We start from the raw sequence: 25,338 nt of genomic DNA, 5'->3' as shown, positions 1-25,338 counted from the left end.
CAATACATCAGCAGTATGAAGTGAGACATGCATCAGCTGCATTAGCAAAGTAAAAGTGCCAGGGGCTTGTTCTTGCTTCCTCTCCTGTTTAAGTAAGCCTTTAAAGGACAAACAAACCTCCCCTTCAGAATGAAACTGAAACATACTGCAGAATGATTCACGCCAAACAAATACATGCTTTTCAGTTCCAATCATTCCCTATTGAGTTGAAGTAGTAGTATGCTGTTTTCATCTCATCACTTCCAGAAAGCGTGCACAAACGAAAGAGGTGATTTTAACACTCACACAGAGCATCTAGCCAAAGGAACAGGAACAATTTTATAATGACTGAGCTCAAATCTATGCCAGTTTACAACTTTCTCTACAATTAATTTCTCCACTTCATTCCTGAAAAACTGACCCTGCACGAGAATTCCCATGCATTTCATCTGTCTGCAGGTTCCATGGCATTTGCCGCTGAAGAACTCAGAACACATATAACCCTTCTGCAGTTTAATCTTATTGCCACTGGGATTCCCACCCACCTTCACAGGGGCATTCAACTCTGAACTCCCATCTGCAACACCAATCCATCTTAAAGGGTCTCAATGAGCATGCAACAAAACTTAATGGTCATTTTGAGCAGAAATGCGTGCACAGGAGTACTCCCCACCTAGTGCTAAAACACAACTGCCTCTTTGATGATCAGTGGAAGTAATTTGACAGCTTTGTAGCAGCACTAAATAGTCATCTACTTAGCCTAGAGAAAAAACCAAAGCAGTGGGAATACGCAACATTTGAATCAGCATTTGTTAGCAAAATATTTCTCTTGTGACATGGAAACCTTACTGACTGCAAATATTTGGAACTTTGATAATGCTTTACTTAAAGCTGGTAAGTTCTGCAAAAAGCAATTTAATGCTGTGGTTAGGACATGGATTTTGTTAAAAGTGGGAGGGAGCTGTCTTCGTGTGAATGACCAGTATCAACAGTACCTGTGCCGTTCTGTGAAGGTTTCTTCTTATAAACACCAGGTGACTTCTTTGATTTTTTTTTCATATGTACAACAGGAAGCTCCAATCCTGCAAAACATGTATATTCTGATGAGATTGTGGTCTGAGATGGTGCAACAGTCATGACACTTGTTTGTCACATACAGTTCCCATGTTCTGTGAATGAAACGCCCTCTCCTCAGACTCATTTCCATAGCAAAAACACTTTGCTTGAGGTCTGAGTTTGCTCTTTCCTTTCATTCTTTCATAGTCCTTGAGACAAGACAGCTGATACTCATATTCATATGGAATAGCATGGAATTTCACAGAACATCCTATTAATTACAACGGGATCATTTGATACGACATATATGCTATAGTTAGCATTTCTGAGGTTTGTCTTTGTTGGCTAACAATTCTGCCACAAAGTTATAAAGCAGTGGTGAAAAACAAACCTAGGTGAGACCTGAATGCATTTAAATTAAGTTTTTCAGTATGTTTAAAAAATCAAAACAATATGTAGGAGATTTTCCCGTATTACCGTTAGTAACATAAAGGTGTATTTTTAGCAGTATTTAAAGTTCAATTTTTCATTAGGTTTGGGATCTATGGTAAGTATTTCCTTAGTAAAAAGAAACAGCAAAGTCTCTATTTTCCCAGTGGTGCTCATTACTGATGCAGACTTGCTGTCAAATTGACACCTCACTGCAGAAATGCATACAAATCAAAAGCCTTCATATACAGGAAATTTAGCAATTTAGCAAACAGGATATATAATTCATATAGCTAAAAATGACAGTAGGCTCAAAAAAATATATCTTGTCAGCTTGAGTTTATTTTTAATATAAGAAATTTAAGCACATCACCTTGAAATATTATTCTTATGTATTTCCAGATTGTCTGAATTCAGTTCTACTATCATAGCTGCCTTCTGGTTGAAAAAAAATAATCCATGTGAAGCCATTTTAATTGTCTATATTAATATTTTTGTTTAATTGGAAAACTGCACAGAATTAATTGCAATTATAAAATTACAGATCAGACTGCTTTAAATTTAGCTCTCTAATATATGTGTGTGTGTGCGTATGTGTCTAACATCAGCAATGTTGAAAAGTCTAAACATCAGTTTTCACAGTAGCCAGCTGTTCAATAGTAAACATGCTGCACCTTTCTACTAGGAAGAAGCAGATGAATTCTTTCATTGTCTTTGTAATTCTGATACAAATCCTTCTGAAGCCAGTGAAAAGATTTCTTGTAAGACAGCTCATTGGGACTTCACTGTACATGCGTTTGTCTCACTGAGGTGAGTGCTTATTTCATCTTGTTTTTTCAGGACTTCCAATCTCAACACTACAATCTGTAAAGCATTTTTTTTTCCTTGAAACTGAGATAGTATATTAAAAAGAGAGCTATTGGATAACAACAGACTTTTGTTACTGCTCCGTGGCAAGATTTCAAATTGTATAAATTCTAAGTTTATACTTTCAATACTTTGTGAGATAAAAAATCATACCAACCATGAAAAATGTCCTTAGGTGACACCAATAATGAAGGAGATTCACTTTGGACAGGCAACAGGCTAACTGCAATTCTTGCTCTTGCAGGTGTGCTCTCACAAGGCTGGGAAAGTCTTTATTTTTGGGGGTTTCCATGGAAATGTTGGCAGGCCTAAATGGAAACAAAAATATTTAAAAGGATATGTTAAAAGAAAGTGTGATTCAAATATGACTGAAGTTTGTATTTTTCTAAGAGTAGAAAGCAGAAATGTTGTACATGGATTTTGAAATTCCATCTAAATTAAATCCAAAGAGAAATTCAGGCACAGCGTTACAAACTATTATGGGTTTGGCATCATAAAAAACACTTCACTGAAGGCCTTTCAGGAGTAGGAAAACACCAATTGACTCTTTTCACGTTTTGTTTTCGGTAGTAGGCGGCCGTTTTCTACAACTTAAATTTCCATACAATCAAAACGATCCTTGCAGTGAGAGTGGTTGCTACCAAGAGCACCTAACACAAAATTCTGCGTTAAAAATGACTCAGACAGCAATGTGAGGGCAGCCCGGGTGCTGCGTTAGCAGGCTCGTGAAGGTGAACAGATCCCCAGCGGCCTCAGGAAAAGCCAAGGGGAAGCCACTGCCTTTCTGCTCTCGCAGTGGGCTGGGAAGAAGGTCTGAGGTAGGAAAACATCACACATGCCCCTTCCCCTTGCCTGCTTTTGCTTCAAATGGAGGGCAAGCAGTTGGAGGGCCCGATGCTAAGGCGGTTTCAGGAACCTGATGGCAGTGCTATTTATACAGCAGGGTTGAAAAATAGCACTTGGAAGTGCCTCTGTTATACGGTCCCGCTTGAAAAAAAGTCCCACATCTGTGAAAACTTCCAAAAATTGCTTTCCTCAGTGTAGAAGCCGGATATATATTTGTTGAATCAGGCTCTTAATTAGGTAGGATACAAAGGGCTTTCTCCCCCCATGATACTTCCTGTGCAACAACAGCATCCCCTGCTTTCTGCTAGCCCTGCTAAACCTTGATGAGGATTTTTTTTTGTTATTAGTTACTTCCACAACGAGACCCTAGCAATCGACAACTGATCCCTTTCTTCCCTCCTTCCCCCTTGAATTTCAGTGTGTTTTTTTTTTTTTTTTTTCTTTCAGAGTAAATTTCTTCCCACTTTCTTGGGCTGGTCTTTTCATTAAAATAAGTTCTTCAGCTGACCCCCAATCATTTGCCCTTCCTGTCCATTCTTGGTTATGCCAAAACTGTTAGTTCACAACAGGAAACCAATAGCTTGTGCTATCAGGAGACATTTCCTTCACAGCACAAAACGTCTGAATAATAATTTCAAGCAAGGCTTCACCCATTTCCTGTAAAAGGAGGGAAGTTTGCCTATCCTAGTCCCTCAGAGCTCTTTGTTTCCATCCCTTCATGACGTAATGCTTTCTGCATAGGGAAGATGGATCATTTTCCCTTAGCAGCACTAAATTCAACATCCCGTGTAAAGACTTGATGCTGCTCTTCAGCAGTGAAACATACAACGTCTACAAATAATAAACAGCTTTGCTACAGTTTATACATGCGGTGTCTCTTTTAAAAAATAAATTAAACTTTCGGTGTCTGGAAAATAGCTGCAATGACAACATGAAGGGTAAAGACAGCCTGGTTTATTAAATGTTTTACTTGCAGAGCAGAGCATTAACACCACAGCTGTTAACTACTGCATATCCTCCCAGCAGATATGCCAGCCCAGCCGGCATCAGCTCTTGGTGAGCACTGAAATGCCCCAGGCTGAAATGCCCATTACACTGCACTGCATTTTACAGGAACGCTGCAGATAAACTGTCTCAGGCACTAAGTCAACACATCAATTAAGCACGTGCTTAACTTCATGGATATCTAGCAATAAATAAATAAATAAATAAATAATCACTTAAATCCTGAGGAGTGAAGAACATTCTTAAGTATTATGCTACATCAAAGCCTTAATATAAAGACAATGCTGAATTGTTAAAAAGAGAATTATCGATGTTCAGGATGCTTAATTTTAGGTAAAGCTGTGTTAAAGTAGCCTTTAAATAAAGAAGACATAGAAATCGCTACATAGGGAAAACTTTCCACTGAATTCTACTATGATGTTTCTTAACCTGTTTTTGTTAAAAGATGCAACCTGGAATGAGGAAATGTGTTTTATTTAATTTCCTTATTTTTTTTTTTAAGAAGCTTAAAAAAAAGGCTTGTGAATGACTCTTTTTATCAGCTGTTGCAGCAATCAAGAAGGCTTTAAAGGAGAATTTGTTAAAAAGTGTAAGTTCCTTAAAATAGCTATCATCACAATTGTTATAGTGCAGTCTTAATCACATCATTTGTTGTCACACAAACATAATAAATTTCTCTCTCCATTATTCCAAAGACAATACAATTTTTATTACATTTGTGTTTTCTGTGTGGTTGTCATTTGAGATGTTGGAGCCAACATGAAATACTGCATCTGTCTAATTCTAATTCACTCACCCCAGTCAGGAGCCTCAGCACTGTGAACTTACCATTTTCTTCCCTCCTTCCTCCTAAGCCCCATGCATTTCTTACTGCCTGCCTCATCAGCTGGGAAGCCACAGGTAGAAAGCACCTTCCTTCACACAGAGTCTAGTCACGTTTTTATTAGCTAAATAAACCGTTTTAACATCTCTCTGTGCTTAAGAACAGCAGCTTTGCATTTCAATGTCTCTTGTTTGAAAGGCAAAAATGTGGTTTTCTTGCTGACAGCAGGCAGGACTCTGCATTTCATGGTATCCAGAAGTACATTTCTCAGTTACGGACCAAAGCAGCAGGGAGTCTGCAGTGGGGAAATTTCACCCATCCTTACAACCTTCAGTCATCACTTTCTCCACCAGTGACTGTGAGAGGTGAGACATCAGTCCCTCTATATTTGCTTCAGAGGCCCTGTGTAAATGGATTCTGATTCACTTCAGCTGGGGAAAAGGCCAACATTTCCCCATCACTGTCTTTCACAGATCACAAAACTGTTTTCTAAAGGAAAAAAAAAATCTGTAAAATATTGTTCAAACTTTTCTAATAGCAAAGTACAATCTTAAATTGGGACACCTTTTTGAAAGCCTTCTTTGAAGATGATACCCCAACATTATTATTGCCTTTTTTATTATTATTATTATTATTATTATTTATTTTTTCTCCTTTTAAATCTCAGTTTTGAATCCCCTTCCACCCAGGCATCTGAGTATAACTAAGTCACACTTAATTGTCTAATGAGACTCCAATTTGTTTTCTTATTCAGAGGTTGGTAAGGCCAGTTAGACTTGGCCATCCATCACCAAAGCAGAACAACAGGTGAGCCAGAGGATGTTTGAGAAAAGCGATACAAATGACTGATGCCCAAAGAAATCAACTACTCTAGGACTGAGCAGGCTGAATACATCTACTTGTGCCTAATGGCAAAAAAAGCTAATGACAGTGTTATTCTACTGGCCATTAGGAAAATACAAATGCCAAGGTATAAAAATGAGTATTTAAGAAAAAAATCAGGCCAATCATCAGCGAAAGCTTCCTGTCAATCCTGTATTTTAATAACACAGAATGATCTTTTATAGCAGCTGTGGGAACACAGTGTCCTTTTCAGCTTGCAAAACTACATTTGCAAAGTGCTCTGGAAAGGTCGGTGGGTAATACCACAGACTGGCAAGTAGTGACATCTAAGTCCTCCTCTTCTTCCTATTATGAACTTGTATCATTCTGTATAGGCTTCAGTAAACTTCACTAAAAATCCCAGGAGGATAAGTTTGTGCGGGGTATTTATATTTTGCTGTGGAATAGACTACAGCACTCTGTCCGTCTGTCAAACACACAAGTAAATTGTGCTTAAACCTAATTCTCTTGTTGGTGAACTGAGATTCATAAAAATTAGGAGACTTGACGAAGGCCAGACAGAAATAAACGAGAAAGTAGAGGCTAATGGAGCAGAGTCTGTTAACCATTACAGAGGCTGTAACTGCGTTGTTAGCTTCTCTGACAGACCACACAGTGCTGGCGTGCAGATGGTCCTAGATTTCTCTGTTATACCTACCAAAACTGGTAGAGAAGGTCACTCACTGGTATAGCTGGAGGGGAAAGAAGGTGGTACAGACACCATCCTAATAGACCAGGCAGCGTCAGTAGCTAGGAATGATCACATGTCCCTACTAAACTCACAGAGGCACAAAAGGAGCTAATAACTGACATCTTTAACACTGGAATTTTCAAGCAAGTCAAACCCTAATTTTATCAGAATAGTGATATAAACAGCGTATCATATATAACTCCTGGCTTAAAGTCCTGCTAGGCAACAGAGCAGTCTTGGAAACTAGATGCCTTTATAATCTGTGTCCCTTAAGTAGGTTAAATCCCTCTAACACCTTTCATGCCAACATTTCTGCTGCATAGTGCTCAGGCTCTCATTATATTTGACATTTTATTTCCACTATTGAATTGTCTTTTCCTTGTTTTGCTCATTCACAGCACATACTGGCCAACCTACAAAAATGTAATTTGAATGTTTTAAACTAGACTAATATATTTTGACTGTATCCTCACTGACACAGAGGGCTGTAACACAGCCAGCTGTTCATTGTTACTATGTTAAATAAAGTAAAATTCCCTTGTGATATGCTATATACTAGCAAATGATGTAATGAAATCCTGGCCATGTGAAAATTCTGTCATTATACCACCCAGCATCCCTACGAGCAGGCATAGGCCAAGTCACTCATCTGAGAAGCCCCGTTAACACATCATCCGTACTACTCAGAGCTGTAATTGGTTTAACCTGACATGCTGCTCATTTTCTGTCCTGCATGCTCCAGTAGTACAAGTACACTTTTCTTTCCACTCTACTGGAGAAAAGGTGTGCGAGACAAAGCCAATTTAACACATTTCTCTGCCCTCTTCTTTCCCCTATACCCAGCTGGATAGCTATTGTATCACATCAGTGCTTCTGCTTCTGGTCTGAGCCCCCACAGCAGTTGTAGGATCGCAGCTAAGGAAACAGAAATGCAGAGTTGGGGTGAGACCAAATGCAGACTGTTTAAGTCTACTTCAACACTGAAACTGGCTTCTCGCAATGCTGTACCTGGAGCAAGTGTGAAAATAAAAGAAAAAGAGAGAGAAATGAAGGGAAAAAAAGAGTGGGTGAGCTTTATGTTGGACACACTCTGACTACAAACAGAAATGTTAACCTTAACTTAGGTGGCTGTAGGTCAGCCCTGAGATTTAGCCAGGGTGGCAAAGATACAATGCAAATGTATGGGGGAAAGCTGGGAGCAATGTATGACCCATGTGGCCCCGTTACATTTGGGGAAGCGAGAAAGAAGCTGAGAGCAGGCACTGTTTTTACCAGGGGAATTTTCAGGCAAGAGAAACCAAATCATAAATAGCGAACAATTTAAACTTTCAGAACTTACAGACAGGTGCCCAGTTCTTCAAGGAAAAATTCAAAGGTAGGGGTGCCTTCCAGCCAGTCACACGCTGCACAGGAGACCTGGTTATGGAATCAAGACACTTAAGTGAGCCAACTGGGAATGGGGAAATCAGGCACTGCAATACAACTCTAGCTGAATTCGTGGAAGGTTTACAAAAAAATAGACCTTTTGTAATTTTTCTAGTAGGTTTGAAGCATTTATCACTTATTGTTTTTAGAGCTCGTGCAACATACTAATTGGTGGAGGGTTTATGCTGTTTGGAAAATGTTAGGATGGAAAGGAGAAAGTTCTGGGTCAGTCAGGGTACGTGAGGAGAAGACAACGGAGGGCAGCCTTTCCTGATAAACACAGGGCAATCCTGCATGGTGGTGGGCTTTCAGAATAGGGCCTCTAGAGCAAGAACATGAGTATTGCATCATACCTTGGTGTAGGATGTTAATCGCCTTTATCAGAAACTGATTTGGAGATCTCCAGCTCTTCCAACTGCGTGGCAGGAGTTCAGCACAGCTAGCAACAGCGGGGGCTGATTTCTGTGGTGGGTTCATCTCCTGTTGAAAAAAAAGATAGCAATTAGCTAAAGCAATTGCATAAACTGAAGTTAGGAGAAATCCTTGGAGTGTGTGAGAAGAGCAAATCTTTGTGCTGCAAAAGGCAGAGCTGTACGAGGGTTATCCCCATTTGCCTGAACGAGGCGGTAGAGCTGTGCAGCCTGGAGCACAGCCATGCAGATATACCAGCACTACAATTAGCCCTATGCAAAGCACCACAGTGACACAGCTGTGCTGCTCCTGCCTCTGGAGAAAACTTGCCTGGAGCCAGAGCTGGGATCTCCACTATGCAATGCAGACATACCCAGGGGCCACTGGAAACAGGTTCAAGCAGCCTGGATGCACCTGAAATGATTGAGATGACTTTCTTACCATGGCTTACGCCAGACAGGCAGAAACAGTGAGTCCACAGACACCAGTCCCTGAATCACTTTGTGTGATTAAGCATTTCAGACAAGGGGTAAACTCTCATCTGAGCTTCAGCCTTGTTCTGCTGCAGTTTTGTCTTGGTGCTATCTGTTCTTTCTTAGAGGGTTCATTGCAAAAATATCAGCGGCCTTTCACTAGCAAGGATGGGGAGGAGGAAGAACACCATATGGCATTTCCCAAGTGTGCTCATACCACATGCCTTTTACGTGTTTACATTTCTTGGCCATGGTCTGAGCCCAACCTCAGGCTAACCTTGAACCTTGCAAACTAAACACAACTCTGCGAGCGCAGCTGGAACAGGTGGGAGAGCCAGATAACAGAAAGAGCTCTCTGCAGTGTTTTCAGAAACAAAAGAAAAAAAAAATCCCAGCCCACCCCCTTCCCCAAAAATAAAAAATATCTGTACTGCTAGAGCTAGCCTTGCTACACTGACAATGTTTAATTCTGGAAATGGCAGTGATGTTCACCCTCACATATCATGAAGCTGAGTGCAAACAGCTTAGCTTTTTTTTTGGCCAAATAGCGTAGAGGATACCAGCACCTGCAGGACAGAGGCAGATTGCTGATTTACCTGTCCGTTCTTCCAGCTGAGCAACAACCCTGGGGAACTGTGGAGCAGGAAAGCCATTATACAGAGCTGTTCCTTCTCCATAGTCTGCCTGGAGATAATAAATATATGTTCCTTTCATGTTCCCTGGATGGCATCTGCTGTGAGCAGTGCTAAAGCTGTCTGACTCCCACGGAGCTGTGTCTATGCTCGAGCTCCCAGGAGAGCTGTTGACCCGATTGTAGCACCTGGGGGAATATCGTGTTAAAATTCCCGTGAGCAGAAATGACTGTGAAGCTGCAGGCTGGGATCCAGGATCTGAGCCTTCATGAAGCAGTTTTATTTCTGCAAGATAATTAGTGGTGTAAATGAATTGGTAAGAACCATTTGCATGGAAGTCCAATAAAAAACATTTTTAATTCTGAACATGGCCTCTGAGATTGTCTAATCCTGAAATACATGTTCTATATAATCTCTTTCTTTTAATTCACTTAATTTTTAAACTAAAAGATCTCCCCTCCCCAGCCCCCTGGAAGACAGATAACACTTTATGAAGTATTCTGGCAGAAGACACAGCTTATTGTATTTATTGGCGCCATCATAATATGTTAGAGTAAAAGGGAAAAAATTAAAGCTATTAGAAAGAGGTCGAATTCCAGCCATTTCTCCAGAGTGAGCTTCAGTTTTGAAGTCATTTTTCAAAAGAGGTTTTACATTTACAAAATTTAATGAGGTTAATTTGAAATTGAATGAGCTAATCATTGGTTTGATACTCTGGACATTGTAAATTTATTGCTTCCTTCAGAGTGATAACATTATTTATCATCTTTCTTCTGCTACCCTGTCAAAAGAATAATTTCTATTTCAGAGAGAGGCTCTGGCTTCCATGTTCCTGAAATCTTGCGCTATTCCATTGTCTTAACGCTGGAAAAACCATCTCTGGGAGGCTGCCTCCCTTCATGTGGAATGACACACCCTGTTAGCAAAAGTACTGGGTCTCAACCGCTTTCTCTGCTAGTGCAGGGCAGGAGGCATGAACCACAGGCCCTGGCCCAAGTAAATATCTGACACAAGACATGAACAAGCTGTAACTGAGGCCACCAATGCATCGGTCCAGGTGGTAAGCATGGAAAATGGGATGCTGCCTGCTGATCATTACTTCTTCAGGATTACTGTGCTTAAGCTGAGAGTAATTTTTTTCAGAGAATTGAGCATGAATCCTACCTCAAGTGAGTTTATTTTTCTGTGGCCTTTCCGGCATCCTTTATAGAATAACTCCCAGGAGGTGCTAAGTTTGAGTGCTTCCAAAATTTGCAGGTTTCACACTGTGGCTTTGAAGCACATATACATCCTGCAAGGCAGAAAGGGGGAAAATAACAACTTGCCTTCCACCTCTGTGTCACAGAGCTGAATCACATTCCCATGGAAGATCTGCTCAGTGCCATACCTGGATGGGGCTCACTGTTTCTATATCTCCCAATGAACGTACCCAAACTCCCTTCCTACACAACCAAAGCCCATCAGCAGAGCTTACGCAGAGTGAGAACAGAGAAGGGCTGCAGCCCTGACACCGATGTTTATTATACAATTAATTAACTCTAGCTTGGTGTTAATCACTTGCATAGTCAACACAGACAGCAGAATCATACAGGAAGAAGACAACATAAAAGGAAAATATTCACAGTGATTATTTCCATTTCCATATTAATTGGAGGGAAAGAAAAAAAAAAAAAAAAAGGAAAATTTCAATCCCAAGCCCATGTGCTCTGCCCATGACTCAAAACTGCCAGAAGCTCTCTGCTATATTTCTGGTTTCCCCCTTGCTACTGAAAGCCAACACACACATAGGCATTACGGTGGAGCAAGTCCTGTGAAGACCCGAGGTAAGCAGTCCTCCTACCCCACTTGTTTCACCCAGCTCACGTTCCCTATCACATGGCTTCACCACTGCAGTTTCTCCCTTTCCCCATTCCCATTTCTTCCCCATGCACGGGGCACTCGTGAGCTTGCCAGCATCCCCTTTCCACCCACCTCTTTTCAGAGGCCTGGTGAGACACGTGGGCCTTCGAGAGGGAACTGCTTCTTTGTTGGGTATTTTGCTGTCTGGACCACAGTGTTTTGAGCTGCTGCTGCTTAAACTGTGAGAAAATAGCTAATGTAATACAATGGCTATCTCCACCCTGGAGCTTGTGGCTTTCCAAAACCACAAACTATGACTACATGACAAACAAGTTCCCTACTTTTATACATATATGTACGTATATATATATTACAGTATATTCATGCTTCTGAAATAGATAATGAACAAATCTACTAATTACACCTTTCCCAGAGATGATGCTGGTATAGGCTACAGAGCTGCAAGAACTCTGAGAGGAAAAACCATGAGAAAAGGTCTCAGTTACACGGTTAAACACACTATGAAACTCTGCCTACCCAGCTAACTGCACATTGGCTTGAAACTACAGCTGCAAGCTGTACAAAGGAAATGACGACAGGATATAAAGGACTAGGGGAATATTCAGTATTTACTAAACAAAGATCTTAGGCTGAGCGTATATCCAGTCATACCATAAGTATTTGACAGAAAAGGCTCTCTGAGCGTGGACAGGTCACGGAGTCACACTGCTGTCATTTTGCAGTGCACATGCAATGAATCACCTTGCATTAATATACTTGCAATAGCAGATTTTTTCCTCCCATTTTTAAGTTGCTATTTCAAGCAAGAAAGGCATTAGCAAGCCAAAAGGCACCAATAAATATGGGAAAAAAACCTGAAACCCTGAAAGACCCACAATCATTTTGAGAAAGCACATTTCACACCTTAATTTTTCAAAGGAACTCTCTTTAGAAGAAATATTTTCAAGCTCAGGCCTAAACCTGTGTTAAAATCACACCAATTTGCTGGGATTTTACAACTTCTGACTTCTGTAGTGACTAAAGAGCAGTTCAGAGCATCATTAACATTACCACGTGAGAGCTGTTTCTTGAACAGTGTGTTGTGTCCTTTTCTTGGGAGCTGAAGAAAAGGGCTATTGTAAAACATTGTTATTTATGAGCAGTGTTATAATATTTTTCAAATGACAGTGTGCAAGGGGCCCCATCTCTAATCAGGCTGCATGGAGCTTTGGTGCGGCAGCATAAGACTGCCAACTTTTAGGAGACTCTAGTCTGAAGAGACAACAGCAGCAGAAGGGCAGAGATGGGCAAAAGAGATTAGATGACATTCCCAGCTTCAGAGAGTGAAGTCTGTGTTACAGCAGGAAACTAAACTCAGATCTCCCAAAGTCCATAGGTTGCAACCCAATGTGCTGTGCCTTACAATTAACTCATGGTCAATTACTGACAGTTTAGGTAATATGTGGTAATTGAAATCTATCTCTTCTTGCCTTTGCGTTAACTTTCTAGGACCATTCAAGTGATCACATTTTACTAAAGCACTCATTCATAGAAATTAATTTTAATGCCCAGATGCCTGAGCATCTGCAGAAGTCTTGGTGCACAAAAGATACAGGGCATAGGAGAAGGGCTGTTATTCCATGCCATTCGTCTGACTCAGTTGCACACAAGCAACTCCCAGTTCTCATGAGCTACCTTTGATTTACCAGCTGTATATCTAAGAGGAACTGTGAAGTTTTTGCAGTTAGTCCTTAACAAGAATAAGAGCTATAGTTTTCAAATAAATAACAAATAACTACATTCTGCTAACACCTTCAAAATAGACTCTATTTGAAGGGGGAGCCCAGGTGCTTCCACATAAATGATGGGCTTGCTTCTCTTTGCAGTTTTTTCTGTTTTCATTTTACCAGGGCCCTCTGTCGTCATTGCGTTTCCTGAACTTTTCCATCATTGGTATATTTTTTTTTTGTTCAGAAGTGTCTCTACTTCTTTCCCCAGCTGTTGCTTATGCAGCAATTTGAACAAACTGATAAGCAAACATTTATTGGATTGGTGTAAAAAATAAGATATAATCGCTTGATTCCCAACTGTGGTGGACTGAACAGACAACAAATAGTTGCGAGTCAAGATTTTTGTACCTTTTAAACATCTTTGAAATGCAACTTACTTTTTAACTTCATAGTTCAACTAGTATGGAACTCCAAATCAGGTTTGTTCTTCAAGGAAAGCATAGTTCCTAAGACACCAGTTGCTGCACAGGTCTTTCACCTCTGCACTTAACATTCATCCCTGAACTGCTACAAGCTTCTCTAAGCTTGCTGCAGATTTGTTTTTCCACTATTGAGTTCTGCAGGAACAAGAATTTGTAATGCTTAGTTTCCCTGCAAGTTTCTTAGTGCTGCTTTTGTCTACAAAGGAGTTTGATATTTTTCTACCGTGATTAGAAGAGGACACAGACAGGGAAGTAGTGTTATTTGGGCCATTTGCGGCACTGGTAATTTTCTCTAGTTGACAGCCCAGGACTAGTTGCGAATTTGTTGTAGGTGATTTTTATTTATTTATTTATTTATTTATTTATTTTTGTAGTGCCTGTACAAGGTTATAGAAAGCAACAGAAATATCTGCGTAGTATCTGGCTAGCAAAACTTAAAGCTGTTTACTTCAGATGTGCTTGATGTTGCTGTACAGAGACCCCAATCATTATTTAGTAGTTAACTTTGTATTTTATGATCTCATTTTTCCTTGTAACTACAGAAATGTCAGACTTACACTCAATCCTACCAGTTTGTTCCAAAGTCAGGGGAAATTACATGCAGTATTGAACAACACAACAATGTGTCAGGAAAATAAATGGGAATGGCTTTGTGGTGTCAGTTTGTGCAGAAAAGAGATGAAATATTTTTTCCATGTGCTGAATGAGCCCAGACAAAATCTGTCTAGATACTAGGCTCACTACAACCTGCTTGTATCATTTTTGGAGGGGTGAACAGTCTGTTTTATGGCAGACACTCAACCATGCTACACACTCAGAAAAATACTCCCTTTTCTCAGAATAAAATTCTTCACGGATAAGATGGAGTTGAAGTTATTTGGTAGAGTCTTCTGGAATAGCAAAGCACATTGGCTGTGATTTTATACAACACTAAAACTTTTTCTTAGGCTCTAACTTCTCTCGAATCAGAACTAAATGAATAAACCCCAATAAAAGGAGAATTCAAAAAACTAAGTGCCTGTTCCAGGTGACCTCATATGTTGGAGAGTGAGTTCTGGGTGATTGTGGGTTACTGGAAGTCTGTTCTGGGTGGATCTATATGTGATTTTTTTTCCAGGCTTAGGATGCCTCTAGCTTCCACTACGTTGATTTCAGGTAAATACATACTACTTAAACCTTAAAATTTTGGTTCATGGAAAATTTAGTTCATCACTTTTAATTCAATCAAATAATAATAATAATAATAAATATGAAAATTTCCTGATATTGCAAGGACGACTATCCATGCGTAAAATGTACTTTTTTCTGTCTCTGACCTACCCACATTCCCGTGAACTTCTTTCACTACCAAACCACTGTCAAATGGGAAAAGGCTTTTTTTTTTTTTTTTAAATAATAGCTTGTAAGTCTCACCTAAAATGCTGAAAATATCTGAGCATCCAGTTTAATTACAGTGAATTAAACACGAAGAAGAAGCTTTCAGAATAAGCTTTATGTGAAGAACCTCACAGTCTCTTTGGGGGAAAAGAAAAGCAGTCCAAAAAAGGTAACTATTTTTTTCCCTTTAAAATATGCAGGCAACAATTCTCATGTTTTCATTCACAACTCTCAAACATTAAGTACATTAACACCCCTAAAAAAGCTTATTGCATGGCCATATGCCAAGTACTAAGCAGGACACTCTATTCATTGTAATGACTGCAAGCACCACCCGTTCTCCCTGTATCTCTCAGGCCACAATCACTGGTGTCAGATGTGTTTTTGCTAACAAGACTGTGGAACTTGTAAGCAGAGAGCTTTCCCACCCTTCCCTTCTCCCAAGCATCCGACAAGCCACGTTTTCAGAGAGGCCACACCCTGCTTGTTATTGTTGAATTCAAATATTAAAGGTGGGTTCTTTTTCTATTTTCCTTAGCCTTTCACCTTTATTTAAAATAGAGTGCATTCAAGGGACATCTGTGTTACTGGCAACAACATCACGTGAAGGAGCTTTCTATAAATAACATCACTATTAAATAAACTGCTGGAGCACAGCTTTACAACCACGATGAATTCAGTATTGTAGTATTTATTCTTGCTAGAACTGACTCTTAGCGAAGTAAATTATGCTTTTATTTTCATTTTGAAACAATACTTTCAATGTGCAAATAAAACTGAAAAGCAAGATTCAAAAGATGCGTTGCCAAAACGGCTAAATTTCCGAAGTGACACTGGTAGAATGACTAACATCCAAATCCAAAACGTTGTTCCTATTTTTTTTTTGCTTTTTTTTTTTTTTTTTTAAATAGACCATTTTTGAAAATGGAGTTTCTAATCTCTTTTATCTGTGCTTTTCAGCTGGAAAAATACAAAGGTGGGGAGGGGGTTAATAACATTTAACCAGTTCACAAAAGTATTATGATGGTTAAAACATTCGTGTGAGTAAAGGACATTAAGTTTCTCTAACTGAATGAGTCATTACAATACCGAAATTATTTAAGATGCTTGGCATGTGAAGGAGTAAGGTAAAATACTAGCTCATTTTCTTCCGTTTTCACAACAGAAGAAATGCAAAGACTAGAAAACAGAGGCCAGACTTTCAAAGAGCTACAGAAAATCCATCCAAGTATACATTCATAGCAGCTTTCATAGAATAACGAGATGTACCCGAAACCAGTTCTAAACTGTCTGGTTCGAGGTTTGTCAAGCTCTAGTCAAAGCTGTGATTTACTGTAGAAACTGAGCAAATTAGCCTGCCAAACTCCTTACTGTTTCTCTAAACTATTAGTATTAAAAAAGCTATCTAGATAAACCTAACTTGAATGTTTCTGCTCTAAAAATGACTGCAGTGAGGACAATATAATTTAAGCAAACAATGTGATAAAAAAGAGTATTTTATGAGAGAAACGGGTGCAAGAAAAAAGAATATAACACTACAAAGGAAGTGGAAATAGACATAATTTCAACAAGAGGGCACAGCAGCAAAGAGATTATGAAAGAAAACCTATAGAATTGATTAGAATAATTTATTGTTTTCCTATTCCTAAACATCCTGTGGAATTTAATGCAATGTTGAAAGATTTGTTTTTCCTATTACATCAGGGAGCTAAAGGACAGCTACATAAGCCACACATTAGCCAATATTAAGTACACAAATATCCCAAGCATAACGTCTACAGTCCACATAATTTTTTTATGTAATGCTACAAGTTTAAATGTGTATGGCATTTCTTGAAGGGAGAATTCAGCTGAGAGGTAATAGTATTTTATTAAGATATTTATAAAGATTATTTATAAATCTCTTAATATTTATAAAATCTCTTTTATTAAGAGATTTATTTAGAAACACATACAACTCAAGATGCCTGTTCAAAAATTGGACTTGTGATTCTAAGGAAATTATATACTCCAGAAGGAAAGGTATGCAATTTCTGAAGAATAAATGGAATAAGGATACCTAAGTTGTTTTAAAATCTGACCTTTTCACAGGAGGGCCAACATAATTACCAGTTTTCCTACTTTATTTTTCGGAAAACTCACAATACATCTCTTAGAATAAAGTCACATAGAAAGGCCTAAGAAAGAGGGATCAGGAGTGAATAGAAGACAAAACAGGCAATATCTTCTTGCTACCATATAAATCCATGGCTCACCCACACTCTAAATGCTGTGTGCAGTTCTGGTGCCCTCAGCTTGAGAGGGTATGTTAGAAAAGGCCAATATTCTGAGAAAAGTAACAAGGCTGAGTAAAAGTTCAGAAGAGCTTTCAAACAAACAAACAAACAAAGGTAGGTAGGCTGGGAATCTTCACATAAAGAGTGGAAGGTTGCAAAATCATTAATGGCATAACAGGGTTAGATAATGAATGACTGCTGTTTCTTTCAACATAAGAACCAAGCACAAACACATGAAAGCCAGGTTCAAAGCAAAAGTATAGATTTTCTTCATGCAAGAGGTAACAGTGTAATTCAAAAATGGATACCAGGGATGCAAGAAATTTATGCAATTTTTATATGAATCTGAACAAATACCTGGAAAAGAAATCCTCAGAGGTTCCTATATAGAGAAATCACAACAAGTTCAGGAAATTCCCTTAACTAAATACAGTTGGAACACAGGAGAGTACATGACAGAAATATCATATTTTCTTGCTCTGTTCTTACTCTTCCCTGACACTTCTGTTTTTTCCAACAGGTCTCTGCTGCCGACACTAGACACATTGACATTCAGGCATATAGCTCCTGAAGTAGTAATATTCTCAACACGCCTGGATTTTCTCCAGCTGCTTCAAGTCTTCATGCAATTTATCATCTACCCCACTGGCCATGATCTGTTGTTTCTGCCATCCTTGCCATCCTTCTACCTGATGAGGCACAAACTAGGAATCCTATACTAACAGGAGTTCTGCCTACTGGTGAAAATATTCTCCTCCTCATCTTCTGCCAGCATCCCTTCTCTGCTGGTAAAGTCAATCTTTGTTACTCAGTACCATGTGTCTAACATTGGCCCAGAACACTGGATGGCAAAATGATTTTATGCCAGCTTTTGATATTGCTGTTTTGCACATTCAGGAATCATGACAGATTTGTCTGCACTGCTCCACTTTTGGAGACAGGCTGTTGGACCAGATAAACCCATGGGTTGTGAGGCTGTTCTTATTTTCTAGAGAAAACCAAACCACGCATCACTTTACTCCCTAAAAGCACAAACACAAAAATGCTGTATTAGCACAAGTTCATTTATCAATGGATTCCAAATCAAGAATGAAGGTTATGGTTGTAGCAGTTAGCTATGACTGATATTTAGTACATTTTTTCATCTATCTATTGTGGAGACATGAAATGGGTTCTTCATGGGTAAAATATGCTGTAAGGGAAGCTTTTCCTCTAGGTCAGTCCCTGGAAATTATGCTACATGTCACCAGGAGAAGTGATGTTTATATTATTTTGCAGGACTGATTGACCATGCTCTTATAATATACCTTATATTGAGATGCAGGATTAAACATACTGAATGCTGAAAAACAATAAGGTCAGAGGAATACAATTGCCAAGTAAAACAAAACAGAATTAAACCTAAATTTCCACCATAGAACTCCCACGTGTTGGTATTTGAGACTTAGGAGAGGAATAGGCAAGTTAGGCCTAACAGAGATTTGTTTTCTTTGGCCAGTAAACAGCTAATCATTTTTTAAACTTGGCTCTTGTTTCAGATATCACATTCTGTATGACTGCCCCTTTGTTCCCCTCTTTTAAGTCTTTTGAATTTCTTTAATATATGACAAGGTCTTTTAATTCATTATATTTTGTTTGTTTGTTTAGAATAAGAAGGTAATCTACTGTGAAGCACATTAAAGGGAAGGTAAATATTTTTGGTGACAACTCGACACCTACTGAGTTCAAATCCACCCTAGACTAATGTTGGTTACCCTCTCATGTCTCCCCAAAGCCACATGGATTTTTGATTACAGTACAACCGCAGACTTGCACAGTAAATCAGTCACTACAGTCAAACAGCAGTAATGACACATTCAGAAGTGTAACTTGTGGCATTCAGCCACCAGCTAGGGGTCTATGGGGAGCTGCAGTACCCCAGGGAGGGAAAGCTGGAGCAGACACCACGTCTTCCAGAGCAGCCTCACAGCACTGAAGACAGTGAAGCTTGTGCTCTCTGTTTTAAGTTAAGCTGACTGTCAACTTGTGAACTGACGTGACTGCAAAAACAGATTTAGAGGCACTCAACAAAATGACTGTTCAGGAGCAAACTTTTATGATTTACCTCAGGCTGAGCGTACAAGCTCCGGCTGTGGCAGACGCTTGCAAGGTGCGGGGCTGCGGTGAGAAGCCAGCCTCCAAACCCGCTCCAGAGGTGTAATTTTCCAGAACGCTGCTCTTCTGGGGGTCTTGCCTGGGATAAGTCTCCAGGGCCACCTACGAAAAGAAGGTGCCGGTCATTTTATGATTTGCCTTTCAAATGACAATTACCCTTTGATTCTTTTGAGCTCCTGGTTTGCTGAGTCCTGGCACCTGCACAGCTTCAGGCTGGAGGAAAGCCACTGTGCTATAATGGTACAGCCCTGCTGGGGGATCATTTGTCCAGACCCACCATACTGTTTTTCCAATTTCATTTCTAAATAAAAATCAATACATCCGTACAAAAATACCCAATACATTTGTGTAATACCACTGTCACTCTATCCAGGTTCCATATGGTATTCTAATGACTGCTCTGGATTCATAGGCTATTACCTAATTGCTTCACACCTACCACACCTATAAAAAAAAAGAGTTACAAAGTAACTGTAACTAATCATGTCATACAAGCACATTGATTAACTCAGACAAAGCACTATGGATGTATAAAACAACCAAAATACTGTCTTTCGTTTACAGCTACACGTCTGTAAGGGCAGATGCTGAAATGCTTCAGCTGTGTCATTGTTGAATATGTTAATGCTACTGGCCTGTTGTATAACAGTAGGTCAAGGGATGGCACAAGGTTTCTTGAGACACATCATTAAGTGGTACGGCTATAGTCAATCATACCACACAGAAAGGAATATAAGGAATATGAATGTTAAGAACACTTGAAAAGGAAAAAAAAAAAAAAAGAAGAAGAAAAAAAAAAAAGGATTGCAGTTTTAGGACCAATCCACTAAATTACACATTTTGTCTGGAGAACTGTCATGATTTACAAGTGTACAGTAGAAACCAAGATACATAAGAGTTAAAAGAGCAATTCAAACCTCTCAAACTATATTTAGTGTTCATAAAACTTGCTACAGTTCGTGGACCTGTTTCTTCCATCAGTTAAATTCATACTCCTTTCAAAGAATGACTCCCTTTTCTTAGTTTTAATAACGCTGGGTTTCTACTAACTGAACTTCCATTGAAACAGAGCAGTCTCTAAATACTAGACTGGCACAGACACTTATTTGCATTAAAATTTTCATTTTCCCACTTTGCTTCTTTACACACAGGCTTCTCTTGATTCGTTTTTTATTCCACTCTTTCACTCTTACTTGGCTCTGCCTGAATTTTCATTGAATTTTTTTTTTTTTTTTTCACTTTCCCTTTTTTGCCATCTCTCTGGAATGAAATGAAAACATGTAGCATTAAGGCAGACTTGGAAATAACATAGCAGGATTGCTCATCCCAAATATAAACACATTAATTTTTCTATAGTTATCTGACATCTACTCCTTATAAAAAAAAAAAAAATCCTTAAAAAATACAACAAGCATACACATGGAAACAGAGTGTCTGTCACTGTGGTCCAGTAGCTTTACTGTAAATTGCAATGTCTAGCAACTTAGCTGCAGAATTAGTTTTGTATGTATATACAGAATACCCATTTCATGTTATTCATATGCACACAAACCCATATACATGTATATTAGGGTCTATCTGTTAACCAAATATAACTGCTGTTACAATCCCGCTAACAGAAATCATTGCTAAAAGAAGTTGACAAGCCCAGAGTCTTCACACGGGTTTCTTTAGCACAAAATACAGGTGCCTGCAACAAAGCCTGCAGACCAAGTGAATCCTGATGATAGGAATTACATTTTAAATGCAATGTTCAGGAAGTTGACTACACATCTTGCATTCATAAAGCATGGTATTAGGAAGAGTATTTTAATAGCATTTTCAGTGCTTATTATGTAAAGTATGAAAACCAGCCTTTTCTGTGGAGAAAGAACAAGCTATTACATTCTACATATATTCTTATTGTTTCAATTAAGAGAAGAAAAGATTACCATTTGATTATTGTTTCTCTACAATAGTCAGAGAATTTAAAAGTGAGGTTGCTCAGTCTCTTTCTCACAGAACTGCTTCCACATGGAAAAGACAGATGCTGCAAAAGGGATTGGGTAGACAAAGCAGGCAGGTTGGGATACCAGGCAAAAATGCAGCAGGAGAATTTTGGTTTCCACAGCCATCTTAGATCATCCTATCTGAAAACACACTTATCATAAGAAGAAAAGTACACCAGTGACAATATTATGCTCTGGGCAAGTTTTCCTAACCTATTTATACCAGGTTTGAATTTGACAACCAGTGTTCTAGGCGAGAGCATTTCATTGTCATGTGTATCTGACACCATTATTGGAGACTCTAAAATGACATCCATCAGCAGTGCATCAAGTACATTTATTTTATAGCTCAATACAACTTGGAACACAGCAGACTGGCTTTGCTGGTGTTATACAGCTATTTCTGCACTCTAACTTTTGGACAAAACTCAAAAATTTCTCAGATTGAATCCCAACGTACTTACATTCAAGGACTAGCTCATCTTGGAACTACTGAAAAACATTCTTTCAAGTACAGGCACACAGAGCTCGGCTAATGTTTGTCAATCTATTGAAAATGAGATAAAAACGTTCTGCAGAATGACAAAACGTTAACGATAGCTTGTAATCTGAAAAGAGAATACTGAGCACCAGTGTCTGTTCTTGCTACGTCTTCTGTTTCTACCACAAGAAAAGGCAAAAACCACACTGCCATAACTACAAAGACTGTTTTCTCTCCCACCTAAACCTGACTCTGGCAGAAGGCGAGTGGGTTTTTTGGACCATGTCAGAGATGAGTAGGGAGGAAGTGAAAATAGCCACTCTGGCTCACTCGCTGAACTTGCTATAAGGAATGGACAAGAGCCACTTTTTCTCAAACAAGGTGATTCCCTCAAAAATTCTGGCATCTAGTAGCTAATCTGTAAGCAGCCAAATTAAACACCTGTATGCCAGGCAGAACCAGCTGTCTGTGTGGCTCTGCCAATCCATCTGCCCAATATACCTCCTACTGGTGGCTTGAGGCCTTTCAGTAAATACACAGTTCAAATACAAGTTGTTGTTGGTGGTTTTTCTTTTCTGTTCACCAATCTCCCTTAGGACCTCAATCTTCAAAGCACCCATTGATCAACCACAACGACAGCACTAATTGTATTATCGCCATCAGCTGGACATCAGCTCAATTTTTAGTGGTTACTTTAGAGATAAGGAATGCACACTAAAGTTGCCATAAAAATGCTGATGCCTTCATCACCCATTGACACACGAACACCATGTTGCTTGAACTTCTGTCAAAATAGTTATACATTTAGGATAGGGGTATGTTTTCAAAAAGTTAATCTTCTAAGGGATTCAAGATGGGATTCTATAAGGGACATGATAAAAACTTCTTTTGGCTGTGTCCAGCCTTAAGTCACCCAATATCTTCCAAAATGAAAATAAAACTAGGTTAGCCACTATTGTAGCACACACGTTTCAGAAGGGATTGTATAACTGCTGGCCTTCAGGAAGGAAGAAAGAAGAGAAAAGGAAAAAATATTAAGGCTTATTTTCATGTCATCTATGGCAGCTCCACAGTTACATGTGCAGATGTTACTAACCACCTCAGGAGCTGAATTTGTATCAAGGGAAGAAATGCCACCCCATGCTTCCTCCTCAGAGAGCTTTTTAAATCCATCCTCACAAACGAACTACTTCCAACTAAGAAGAAATACGTGTCTTTGTTGCTCACAGTAGTGAAACAGAAACTGCAGAAAAGCCCCAGCAAAGTCCCCAAGAAGCCCCCATTATCTGGCCTGACTGAGCATGGCACACCATCTGCTCTAAACACATAACAGCATTTATTTTCCCTTCCTTGCCCAAGGACCTGCTTTCTCCTTAGTTCCCAGGTCAGTTTACCCATCTGGTTTGGGAAGTATGTCAAGTTTTGTCTGGCTGAAGGGGATCATTTTAAAAGACTCTTTACAGTAATTTTCACCTCTCCTCTCTCTCATTCTGCTCCCTAGTGCAGCCTTTTCGAGGAGGCAGGGTTACATTTCTCCTGGAAGAGCAGTGACCCACATTTGTGCCTGAGCACCCACCTTTAAATGGTCCTGACAGCTTTGCTCTGTTTGCTGGCTGCAGAGAAGTTTTGCTCCACAGCGAGCTCTTGGTTTGCTCTTTGCTCAGACAGACTATCTGTCTATTTTCAAACTGGTAAAGCTTAACTAGTGCTACACAGGATGTGTCTGACCAAGGAAGCTAACACAAACCAGCAGGACACTTTCGGCATTGTGTACATTCCCTTTATATGATGTCACTCTAGCTGCTGGCTCAGGGGAAATGCATTTATATGATTTACTTTTCTAGAATGTATAGGCAAAGTATAGAAACTGAAAGTTTTTAATTTTGAAACATTTCATCATCATTTATGGTGCAAAATAAATTAGAAGAGGTAAAGTAGAATTAGATCCTCAGTCCTTTCCCAGCTAGGAAATGTTTTCCGTGAAGTTTATGGCTATCCATAAACTGCAACATAAATATGAAACTCCAACTTTACAAAAGCTGATGCCAAGAAGATTTTGGAAACGCATTGATGTATTACTTAATTTTACAGTACCTTTGTAAGCGTGCACATTTCACTTGGATAAGGTGTAAACTCTGTACGATAGTGTTTTTCTTCGGGTGGGATACAGCCTGGAATAATAAGCATATTATCACCAATTTGTTACAGCCAACTCTCCTAATGATACGGATTCATGTGTCTTTCAGCCTTCCTGAAACTGCGATTTATTTATTCTCTAAATAAATGATGGATTATTGGGGAGGAATTCGCACACTTCTGAAGGAAGAATTTATACATTATTTTAAAGTTTTTTATATATCATTTCATCATTACATCTTCTTAGCAGATAATGGGATTCATGTCCCATAGCTGTATACTATATTTCAGGACTGCTGAGAGGTTCTGGATCTTTCCTGAGGAAGAGGATGAAGAGGAAGAACATTACAATTGCTTGTATAGCTTGTCTTCATAGAATAACTCATGGCAAAGTGAACAAGGATTCCCTGAGCTCTGTCCTGAGCAGAAAGATATAAAAATATAGGTATGAGGCTGAGGGAGGGGATTGAGGTTCTTATCCACAGAGCTTTTTTTTTTTTTTTTTTTTTTTTAATATTCATTTTAGAGCATGGATTCATGAAAGCTGCTGGCTTATTTAGGATAGCTGTTTCTTCCTCTGGGCTCCCCTCTCTCCATGTTTCCATTGCTAAATAGGAGGAGCTCAGCTCCTGGAAGAAACGATGCTGCATGGCTATTTACAAACAATTAAGCCCAGGTAAAATAGCACCAATTTCCTGTTCAGTCTGGCTCTAAGTGCTGATGTTTCAGCAGCTGCTGCATAAGCAGATGGCCCACATGCCAACATGGAGGGACAGCAGCCATTTGAATGTGAGCTGTGCTCCTCACTTATTAAAATGCATGATGATTTTTATATTCCTTTTATGGACGTCTAGTCCTGGATATATAACTATTTCCTTTGCGGCTGTTGTTTTTAATTACAAATATTTGGAATTAAAATATGTTAATGAATTTTATAGGAAATAACATTATTGATGCTAGCAGTACAGTGTCAGATTACTTTGTTAACAACGGACTGTTCCCATTAAACTTAAACTGGCAGAACTCTTAGGAGCAAGGCACTTTGGGGAAGTTCTGTTGCCTTTGACTACAAACAAACCACGGGGTTAAAAAAAAATCAATTCAATTCAGATTCAACTTAAAAGCAAACTATATTCTTGAATTCAAATCCAGAGAGGTGATTCTAACCTGCTCCCAACCATAATCAAAAATATGGGATGGAAAGGTTCTGAGTAGGAAGATACATCTCAAGCCTCTATTTTTAGGTAATGTTTGCCCTACTTGCTACTGTGAGAGTGGCAAGAACTTGAGCAGTACATCCGCATCGAGGTCAGAGTTTACCCCACTTTACTGATTTGTGTGAGGGAACGTGAAGAA

General features: G+C 39.2%; 1 long non-coding RNA gene across 1 annotated transcript; it reads right to left on the bottom strand.

Moving 5' to 3' along the window:
• Window positions 1-924: 924 nt before the first annotated feature.
• Window positions 925-24,004, bottom strand: LOC110354054 (uncharacterized). Its single transcript, XR_011812137.1, has 7 exons — window positions 23,941-24,004; window positions 19,328-19,479; window positions 10,684-10,810; window positions 8,357-8,483; window positions 7,918-7,994; window positions 2,489-2,639; window positions 925-1,061 (listed from the first exon to the last, which is right to left on the bottom strand). It is a non-coding gene; the product is annotated as an uncharacterized lncRNA (long non-coding RNA).
• Between the last annotated feature and the right edge of the window lie 1,334 nt (window positions 24,005-25,338).

Source organism: Anas platyrhynchos, chromosome 11, assembly GCF_047663525.1.
Source record: "Anas platyrhynchos isolate ZD024472 breed Pekin duck chromosome 11, IASCAAS_PekinDuck_T2T, whole genome shotgun sequence".
Lineage (NCBI taxonomy): Eukaryota > Metazoa > Chordata > Aves > Anseriformes > Anatidae > Anas > Anas platyrhynchos.
Note: the sequence above shows the minus strand (reverse complement) of the source record. Positions and strands in the feature narration are given on the sequence as shown.